This window comes from Oratosquilla oratoria, chromosome 5 (assembly GCF_046742065.1).
Source record: "Oratosquilla oratoria isolate Oo_2021 chromosome 5, ASM4674206v1, whole genome shotgun sequence".
Classification (NCBI taxonomy): Eukaryota; Metazoa; Arthropoda; class Malacostraca; order Stomatopoda; family Squillidae; genus Oratosquilla; species Oratosquilla oratoria.
Genome location: NC_134781.1, coordinates 50720233 through 50732100, shown reverse-complemented (window position 1 = coordinate 50732100; position 11868 = coordinate 50720233).

The following is an 11868-nucleotide window of genomic DNA, read 5'->3' as shown; positions in this document are numbered from 1 at the left end:
TCTGAAAAGTGGCTAATGAAATTTAACACAAGAAAATGTAAGGAAATGCACATAGGTAAAAATAACAGTAAGCACCATTACAAGTTATTTGGAAATTCGTTAACAAAAGTGGATAGTGAAAAAGATCTCGGCGTAATTATCAGTAACGATCTCAAATCATCCAAGCAGTGTATTTCAGCCTCTGAGAAAGCAAATAAGATTCTAGGACTGATTGCCCGATCTTTTGACTTCAAAAGTCCATCACTCATTAACAAGCTATATAAATCGTTAGTTCCTCCACATTTGGAATATGCTGTTTCCGTATGGTCACTGAATCTCATCAAAGACATTGACGGACTGGAAAAAGTACAACGGCGAGCCACAAAACTGATTAAAAAAAAAAATCATACGAAAATCCACTAAAACATATGAATATGTTTTCCCTAAAAAAGCGTAGACTCAGAGGTGACTTGATACAGGTCTTTAAGATTCTAAAGGGAATTGACAACATCAAGTGACAAAATTTTCACATTTAATGAGAATCAGACAAGAAACAATGGTCTCAAACTGTCCGGAAATAGATTCAATTTGGAAGTAGGTAGAAACAACTTTGCCAACCGTGTAGTTAATGAATGGAATAAACTTCCTGCACAGGTAGTGCAATGTAGTTCAGTTCTAAGCTTTAAGAATCATTTAAATAAACACCTAAGCAAGATGCTGTAATGATTATGATTTATTTTATATATATTTTTTTGTTTTGTTATCATTTTTCTGTTTGATTCTCATTTATTATTATATGTCAATTTATTATTATTTACTATTTACCTGTTTGTTTATTATTTAACTATACCTATGCATTTATTTATGTATTATATTTTATTTGTTATTTACATTATTATAGTTTTTTATTTGTTATTTTATTACTATTAGGACTTTTTTCGCATCCGACCTAGATATGGACCAAAAGGTCTCCTGTCGGCATGCTCTATCTTTGTAATCCTTTGTAATACCTCGAGCATTAAAGTACATGGTATTAAGAAACTCGTGATTATTTCTTTTTGACACGTTTTGTATTTCAACATGATGCCTTACATTATAATTTTGTTCTTTATTGACACATTGCTCTATAATGACATTTGGTACTTCACTGACATTCAATGCCTCATGGACATTTGCCCCATCACGGACATCTGGTCCCTCTCGGTCATTTGATCTCTTGTGTACACTTTGCCCCACTACGTCATCGCGTTCCACACCGGCCACCCGTCGTTCGCTGACATTCTGTCCGGCATCCCTTCCTAAAATGATATTCTGTCCTCCACTGACATTATATCCTACCGTGATATTTTGTCCTCTACTATCATTGTATACCATCGTGATATTTTTTCCTCCCCTATCATTATATCCCATCGTGATATTTTGTCCTCCACTATTAATATATCCCATAGTGATATTTTGTCCTTTGACATTACATCCTAGTGTAATATTTCGTCCTCTACCGACATTATATCCTAAAATGATATTTTGTCCTACACTGACATATTGCTCTACATTATTACTATACCCTACTCTGTTTTCCCCAATACACTCTATTTCCCCTTCCCTTTGAGTTCCTACCCCCAAAAAGGAACTAGTTCATTACAAACTCCCACAATGAGGTTTGTAAGAACATCTTTGCCTCTGCGAGTAAGGTGGATCCCATCAGACGCATAAAGGTCATGACGCCTGGGAAAGAGATACCAAGGATCAAGAAAGTTGTATCCCAGTTGCGTGCACAATCGTGATATCCTCTCATTGATCCCTATGGCTCTACTGTTCCAACATGTGCCGGTGTAGATCCACGGAAGGATCCCACAAACTACGTGACGGCTCCCACATTCCTTCATCTCTATGCTTTATTAAAAAGCTGACAATCATATTTAACTTGTATTTCTTCTGCCAGGACAGAACGATTTTTTTCAGATTCCTCACATTATATAGAAATGTATAATTTGTAACAGCAGGCTATGCCCCTACCCCCCCTAAATTCTTGTCATGGATCCGTGGCCCAGGCTGAGAACCATTGATTTAGGCTTAGTAAAACACTTGATTGGGTGACGTTTAAGTAGTGAGGGATCTTTCAACGTTGGAATGCCCTGTCTAAAGTGTGGAAAGGGGAGCATGAGTCTCATGATGTGAATAAAATGCAAAACGTGTAGATACAGGCATATATCACAGGAATTGATTAAATATCGACCTTTTATTTCAACTCGACGAAGCTAAGAGAGGAAAAATATAAAGAATATCACGAAGAAAAAGAGGAACTTCTCAATAATTTCTTTAGACAATCGAGTGACTGTTTACAAACTAGTAATGGATTTAGGGTAATCAATATTGGCGCCTCTGTGAGACAGACGTCTGAGAGAGGCATCTCCTCCCCCCAACCACCCATCTTCAAGCTAGTGATGGGACTATACCAAAATCTTTAACGATTCCGATACCAGTCCTGATACTGCTTAAAACTTCCAATTCCAATACAAGTCCGATTACAATACCTGTGATGATTATAATTCATGGTTATTTTCAGGCCCTGCAGTTGATTTGGAAAACAAATACTTTAGGAACAAAGGACATTTATTAATCATTTATCGGAATCGAAGTTTAGAGCAGCATCGGGTCACGTATCGCAATCGTTCATATTCTTGGTATCGTCCTATCTCTACTTCAAACCGAAACAACGCCATCACTTCCATCTGGACGTGCAGCCCTTAGAGGTTGACACTCTGTCTCCATACAGGATTGAAGGTCATTAAGAATTTCTATTATTTTTTCGTCCACTTAAACAAGAGAAGCTGACAACTGGTGAATGATCTACCCGGTGAAAAAAAGGAGACTCAAAGTAGTACAGGGTGTCACAATGTGATGGGACACATTTCATTTGTAATTTACAAGATCGAGGGCACTTGGTCATTCTCAGTATTGCTGAGTTTCAAATGTTGGATTTCGTGAGCCAGTAAGACCTTCCTTCTCCAGATCATTAGTCCTTGTACTTTCTTACATCCTTGATGATCTCCGCGTGGACGCCAACTGCCCAACACAACTCCAATAATTATGGGACACCCTGTAAGGCAGGCAATGGTTCAGCATTTCCTTTCAGAGAGGTCTATGGGAGGGTTGAAGAGCCTTGTGAAACTGCGAATTCTCAGTAAAAGCTATGGTAAATTCTATTTATCTATTTTTTTTTAAATAATAATAAAAAAAAAAAATCATAGTATATTTAATGTGTAAATGTGTATAGTACAAAATGGTTATGCGACCAGGGCTCGCCATTCTCTCAATTATCTGGTCCGCTGTGGAAAAAAAAAAAGTTTGGTGACCCCTGAACTAGAAGATAACGTTGAGAAGACAATATAGCATCTCAAGCGATGTTAAGAAAACATAAGATAATTTCAAGATGCCGTGAAGACATAAAACTAAAGAACACGAAGACCAGATAAAGATTTATTACCTGACGAGAGTCAGGTTTTCGTCTTCAGTTTTTCTTTGATCTACCTCTTCAGGTTCTTCAACAAAGACCTCTGTACAAGATCCTGTAGGAGGGAGTGTGGGTGATGGGGGAGCTTCATCACTCCAAGTGACGAAAAATCACCGAGCACTTTTGTAGTGTACGTCTTATATGCTAGAACTTTGATGTCCTGGGCCTTGCTTTTGCTCATCCAGATACATTCTTAAAGCTTCTCTGATGGCTTCTTTCGAACTCAGAAATATACAAAACATTATCTATTTCTTAAAGAAATGAGAATCAATAGTAACATTATGATGGTTCTCCGTCGTTTCCTTTTTTATGAGAATGTCTCCCATGATTCCAAAGGTTTTAGCCTTCTTGTCTGAGATGAGATCCCGGATGAGGATGGGAAGGGACGAGAGAGGAGACTTAACCTAGGCCGCCTAAGATATCTGATACCTTATCATTGTACTCTCTTCCCTACATCCTACCTCTCCTTCTCCTCCTCCTCTTCCTCCTCCTCCTCCTCCTCCTCCTTTACCCAACATCCTCCCTTTACCTCTTTCACTTTCTTTAACACTCTCTCTATATGAAGTTGTCTGTTGTTAGTCATAACAAAGCCTTGCAAGTAAATGCAATATGCTGAGTGACTGTGTGTCAACGAACTACAGGACGTAGTCTTATAATTAAACTCTCAGTGATGCCTACCCTTCAGCGAGGTTGCTAAATCGTTTCAGCAGTCGGTCGTCCTCGACCGAATAGAATAGTTCTGTCTTCGCTAGATCTATATTACCAGTTTTTTAAGCGGGTTAGAACGTGGCTACTTACGGCAGACGTCGAGGTGACGGCAGTTCGAATCCTACCGCCAGCGAGCTGGACCAAGGACATGGCTTATTAAATTCAACGCCACAAAGTCATCTGTAAAGGGTAGCATCCTAGCCTATTGATGGGGGAGTTCGCGACCGAATATATATATATATATATATATATATATATATATATATATATATATGTATATATATATATGTATATATATATGTATATATATATATATATATATATATATATACATATAGGTATATATAACAAAAGTGGATAGTGAAAAAGATCTCGGCGTAATTATCAGTAACGACCTCAAATCATCCAAGCAGTGTATTTCAGCCTCTGAGAAAGCAAATAAGATTCTGGGATTGATTGCGCAATCTTTTGATTTCAAAAGTCCATCACTCATTAACAAGCTATATAAATCGTTAGTTCGTCCACATTTGGAATATGCTGTTTCCGTATGGTCACCGAATCTCATTAAAGACATTGACAGACTGGAAAAAGTACAACGGCGAGCCACAAAACTGATTCCAAATATAAAAAATAAATCATACGAAAATCGACTTAAAGCACATGAATCTGTTTTCCCTAAAAAAGCGTAGACTCAGAGGTGACTTGATACAGGTCTTTAAGATTTTAAAGGGAATTGACAACATCAAAAGTGACCAAATTTTCACATTGAATGAGAATCAGACAAGAAACAATGGTCTCAAACTGTCCGGAAATAGATTCAATGTGGAAGTAGGTAGAAACAACTTTGCGAACCGTGTAGTTAATGATTGGAATAAACTTCCTGCACAGGTAGTGCAATGTAGTTCAGTTCGAAGCTTTAAGAATCATTTAGATAAATACCTAAGTAAGATGCTGTAATGATTATAATTTATGTTATATTATTTGTTTTTGTTTTGTTATAATTTGTCTGTCTGATTTTCATTTATTATTAGTTATGTCAATTTATTATCATTTACTATTTACCTGTTTGTTTGTTATTCAACTATACCTATGCATTTATTTATGTATTTTATTTGTTATTTACATTATTATAGTTTTAATTTATTATTATGATTTTTTTTTCTTTTTTTGCATCCGACCTAGATATGGATCAAAAGGTCTCCTGTCGGCATGCTCCGCCTTTGTAATCCTTTGTAATATATATGTGTATACATATATATATACATATATATATATATATATATATATATATATATATATACATATATATATATATGAAAGAGAAATGGGTGGGGAAGGGCAAACGAAGATGTGTTAGGAATAGAGTTTATTGCCCTAACGTTTCGACCAACTTGGTCTTCTTCAGAGGACATGGTGGATTACGAAGGATCACAAGTCTTGATACTAGTAAAACATAATCCTTATTTAACCTCCTTACCAGCCAGTGGGGTAAGTAGGTTAAATAAGGATTATGTTTTACTAGAACAAAAACTTAAACGTAGGCTACTTTGGTTATGTAACAACAGTGATTGGAACAATTTGGAAAGAAATGACTTTGTGACCAACCTTTCAGACAGACGGCTATCAAAAAATGAGAAATTGGTACTGTCTCTGGGACTAAAATTTGATATAGGAGGAAAAGGTAAAGACTACAAGAAAAGTGTAAATAATAATTATAAATGGTCTGAGAACGAAGTCGATAAAGGTTTCACCCAAGGAGTAATAGCGTGTTACCAAGCCTTAGCCTCTTGTAATCGTTTTGTTATTCCCATCAAACTTTGAGTAAATATGATAGCATTGTAATCACTCACGCCAACAAAGGCGGCGGAGTAGTTATTCTAAACAAAGTTGACTATCTGGACAAAATGTCCGATCTTTTGAATGATGAGTCAACTTACGAAAGACAACCGGCCGGCAGCGCATTTAAAGAATCAACAAAATTTAACACAGAAGCGAGAAGAATCCTACGCAAGTCATCCAGGGAAAAAAAGCTATTAGGATTACTAGAAGAAGCTCCAAAACCCCCTGTAATGCACGATCTACCTAAAGTGCATAAGGTAAATGTCCCCATGAGACCCATAACTTCTGGAATTGGAAGCGCTCCTCACAGGTTAGCAAAATGTCTAGCAAAACCCATATCCAACACCATCGGTTCCATCAGCGGGGCCCATTTAAGAAATTCCTCCGACCTGATCCATAGACTTGAAAATCTGAATGTCAGTGACAAAAAGTTGGCAAGCTATGACGTAAAAGCGTTATTCACCAACGTTTCTATTAATGATGCCCTAGAGGCAGTGAAGAAAGTTACTACAGATATCGATGATGACACCCTTCCAGTTCCAAGATCTGATTATTTAAAACTTGTTTCCATGTGTGTCAGGTTTGGTTATTTTATGTTTAACAACACTGAATTTAGACAGATTAGAGGTCTCGCAATGGGGAGTCCGTTATCTGCTGTTATGGCTTGTCTTTTCATGGAAATATTAGAAATGGACAAATACATCAACATCATGGGAAGAGGTACCACTTGGCTAAGGTACGTGGATGACATAATCGTGGTGATGCCAAAAGGAACCAATGTAAAGTATAAGCTAAGAAGACTCAACGCTGTGAATAAAGACATTCAATTCACAGTTGAGCTAGAAAAAGATTGTAAGTTATCGTTTCTAGACACACTGATACATAGAGGTTCTGAACAGGTAAGTTTCTCAGTATACAGGAAGCCCACCAATAGGGATGATTTTATCCACTATTTTTCAGCACACAGTAGACGTGTCAAAACTGGTATTCTAATAGGTTTCTTTCTCAGAGCTTTTCGTATCTGTGTGGTGCCGTCGATTGATTAGTGTTTAACCAAGAGCACCTCCAATGGGAGTGATCAGAGATACCCACATAAGAACGATTTGGGAAATAAGAAATCAAGGTATACGCTGCCACCACCCAATCGTCTATATGGATATATCTGACCATAAATGGAAACTGCTCCTTGTTATTCACGTCTGACTCCGTCCCCTTTCCTCAGGTCGTTCGGGGTTGGTTCTGGGTAGCGAAAAGGCCTATGCCCAAGTGGGGTAGTAAAAGAATATAGGTGAAGGTTTTCTATGTGTTAATTATTACACTGAAGCAAAAATATAGTAAGAAAATACAAAAGTATATTGTGGTTTTCTCCAACTAGACAATCTATTGATCCTTACAGTATGAAAAATATATGGGTATGCGAGACATTTAATAACACAGTTTTTATTTTTTTTTGCCTATGGGCATCATAAGTAAGGTCACAGGCACGTGGAAAAACGTAGTTATTTACGCTCCAACCTTCCGGTCACTGTATAAGTCTACTTACAATATTGTGTCTACCTTCAACCCCGTATTCTTATTAGAGAACGATCACAGACAGAATTGTACTCTAAGGATTACACTCTCATAGCTAATGTATATATGCGTGATACCGTCTAACTCCTTCCACGCAGTGTTTGTGGAGTACACTCCCTTAAACCCTTTTTTCCATATCTGTTATCGGGATAGTTTTTGGCATCAGATTCAAAACTTAATAATAATAATAACTATCTACCTACTATATCTGCACTATATCATTTAACTCACATATTGACATTTATTTTCATTAATCTTAGAGAACGTACCCATACCTGTTATCGGGATAGTTTTTGGCATCAGATTAAAATTTTAGCTGCGCACAAAAAAACAAAAAACAAAAAAAAAACGAGACGGCTATGTGTTCGTATCTATGGGTAAACTACTAACTTCCCTGTTGTATTATTTCGTAAAACTTCATTTCGCTTCTCAAAACAGCCCCTAGCTGCTACAATCTCTCCCTAAACTATTTCTTTAGTGGAATCCTGAACTGAAAGTTGGGAATTTTTCCTATTACTCTTAAAATTAATGGCCTTAGTTTACGCCTCTGTCCGAACATGTTAGTGACGTCACGGGTGGGCGGAGCTATGGTGCGCCCGCTATGTTCGAGAACATTCTAATGTCGCCTCGAAGATTAGTTGAACCAAAATCAGCTGAAATATATTTGTAGCTATCTCCTATTGTATGTTTTTCTTCAATGATTATAGTAAGGCTCTTTGCCAACACATCTTGATGGGCAGACATAGAATAGAATAAATTCATGGTCTATTAAGGCTCTATTTTCTACTTTGCTTCTTGGTAGAGTAAAACCGTCACGACGTCCTTACTACCCAGTCTCTCAAGTCAACACTCAAATAAATAAATAGATAAATAAAACGAAATTCCAAAAATAATATCCCTTCAAAATTCCTGTCCTTACATCTGCAGTAAAGGACTCCTAGATAATGAACTGACATGCATCAAGAATACATTTAAGAAGCTGAAATACCCCGGAGGTTTGACAATCAAAACAATGAGGAAAGCCGAGAAGATCTACGATGTCTCAAACGTCCAGGCCCCGGGACACATTTCATAACTGTCATAACTGTCATAAGTCACATTTCATAACTGTACCTAATTCTACTAACACCGGAGCTATTGATAAGTATTTGTTAAAAAGTGGAGTAAATATAGCTAAAGTGTCTTCCAATAAGATAGGAAAAATATTTAAAAAACATGCTAATATTCATAATAACCTCAGTGTCGTCTACCGCATTCCATGCAGCGACTGTCCTTTATCATACTTCGGCGAATCAGGTCGAGGGATCGAGATACGGTTATATGAACACAAAAACGGCCTCAGGGCACACAGAACATCCAACTCCCTGGTTCGTCATTTAGAAAAATGCGGAAACCTACCTGATTGGAGCCGCGTGGAAATTCTACACAAGGGACTTGAAAAGAAAATGAGAAAAACTGTGGAAGCCGCAAATATCGCCACCAGGGAAAGTAACAATGACAGAGACAGATTTAAATGCCTGTCAAAAACAGCAAGTGTTTTAATGATTAAATCATTAGCCGAAGACAAGGCCTGACACATCCGCTCACAGCTGGCCGGGTTCCCCCTCGCTGCGAGTATAAAGACTTGTGATCCTTTGTAATGCAACATGTCCTCTGAAGAAGACCAAGTTGGTCGAAACGTTAGGGCAATAAACTCTATTCCCAACACATCTTCGTTTGCCCTTCCCCACCCATTTCTCTCTCATTTGTCTGAAATAATTTTTGAATATATATATATATATATATATATATATATATATATATATATATATATACATACATACACGAGTATTGTATTCAATTCGCAGTGCTGCAACACATATCACCAGTTGTTTATTATTCACTGGAATCTTCTGAAAATAAAAAGCCCTTTGAAGGAAATCGACTATCGAGGTCATTCCCCAGCTTCCATTAAGCCGAGTAAGAGAGAGAGAGAGAGAGAGAGAGAGAGAGAGAGAGAGAGAGAGAGAGAGAGAGAGAGAGAGAGAGAGAGAGAGAGAGAGAGAGAGAGAGAGAGTGAGAAACTTGAGGATTTCATATCTTTATCATAATTAAATAAAATCAACAACCAATGACGATATTAAGCCCCTGAACCTCTTCCTTACTTGTACATTTCAAAGAAAACGTGACACCCTGAACTAGTTTACCAATAGCGTGGTTAACGAATGGAGTAGAATTAGTAACCAAGTAATGAGCGCTAAAATTATCTGTTGTTTTAAGAGAAGGTTTTATAACGTTATGGATGGGATGATAAATGGTAACGGACATAGAACTGCCTAGTGTAGACCTTATGGTCTCTTGCAGTCTCCTTCATTCTTATGTTCTTAGGTATAGAATAGAATTAGTAACCATATAATGAGCGATGAAACTATCGGTCGTTTAGAGAATGTTAGACAACTTAATGGATAGGAAGGATAGGTGGTAATGGACTAGGAACTACCTAGTGTATGCCTTATGGTCTCTTGCAGTCTCCTTCATTCTTATGTTCTTACAAAGACGGGGTACCACGGAGATGAACAAAATCGTCTGACGACACCTAGAATAAAAAGAAAATGACACATGCACGGAAAGGGTAAAGAGGATTTTTTTTGTTTTTTCTCAAATTTTGAATCTGATCTTCGTGTCAGTGTCCAAGTGGTATATTGAGTTCAGGAAGCCGTATGATTGGAAGCATTTGATGTTAAATTGAGTTGTTAGCGGTCAACCTCGTTAACTAGGTTTAGGTGGCAGCCTGCTATTGGCTAGTTAGTTTTACTCTGGTTGATATTTATACACATTATCACTCTCCTCTCTATCATAGAAGACCTTGAGGTTTTGTAGATTCAGGTCTCATATTTCAGTCTCACACGTTTTTATCGTCGGTATACTCCTTATAGGGCATTAAAAATATTTATGTCAATGTTGAAGCAAAAGAGGCTTCAAATAGAAGACCTTGAGGTTTTGTAGATTCAGGTCTCATATTTCAGTCTCACACACGTTTTTATCGTAGGTACACTCCTTATGGAGCATTAAAAATATTTATGTCAGTGTTGAAGCAAAAAAGGCTTCAAATAGAAGACCTCGAGGTTCTGGAGATGCAGGTCTCTCGCTTCAGTCTCACAGACGTCATCAGTTTTGTGAGTTCACTGAAGACTCCCAGGGCAATCAAACATTTTGAAACAAATCTCACACTGGGGTAGTTATCTTGAAGTGTTGAGAATTTGTCTGAGCAGTTTGAAGTTTTTCTCTTTCAGGTTTCTTGCAAGATGATAAGAGACAAAATTAAGGAAAATAGAGAGCTTTTGAAGAACAGGGGCCCCAGTTGCCCCTGTTAAACAATAGCGGTTCTAGTTTTTCCCTTTTGAAAAATAATGGTCCAATGTAAGAAAATAAGGTGAAAAGCAAAGAAATGAAGTGGATAGGTTAGGTCAAGTTAGGTTAGATTAGGTTTGGTTAGGTTAAGTAGACCTTTTGAACAATAGGGGTCCCAGTTCCTTTTGAAGAATAGGGACCACAAATCAAATGGGACCCCTTTTCTTCAAAAACTCTAGAAATAATCAAGTTTGTGTTTCAGAATAGTAATTATTACAAGGGTCTAAATGGCTTATAAAAACAAAACTAAATAGAACGACATTGCAACCCTTGTGCATCTAAACATCACCCGCGTAAAAGTACCAACCGTACCGGGACAACACGTAGGCTCACACAAGATAAAACGAATACTACAAGGTACGTTAGCGGGGGGCAGAAAAATTCTCCACTGCGCAGGTAGATGATGACGTCAACGTAAATATCGAGACCAGGGTTCCGCGGGTCGAGAGCTGTCAGTCACTCACACACCAGTGTGTGGAGCGAAGCTCCATCTTCTGATTAAAGGGGTAGCTAAGGCAGACAAATAACATATAAAAATGCCAACAGTTTGTATAGTGCAGAAGTGCAATGCCGTTAGACTGAAAGGTGATAAAAATATACATTTCTTTTCACTACCCAAAGATAAAAAACTTAGAAAGAAATGGATTGAATTATGTGGCACACACAATACTCGGTCATCTGGATATGTATACAGCCGTCATTTTGAAAGTAACTATTTATTAGCAACATTTTCTGAAATTTTCATTCAATTGCAAATAAACAGACTAAAGAATCCACGCTTGACATGTCATCCCATCTAATAACTCGTCATATTATATTCCACCTAATGTGAAAGCATGGAAAACATTTTTACAACTTTTCTGGCG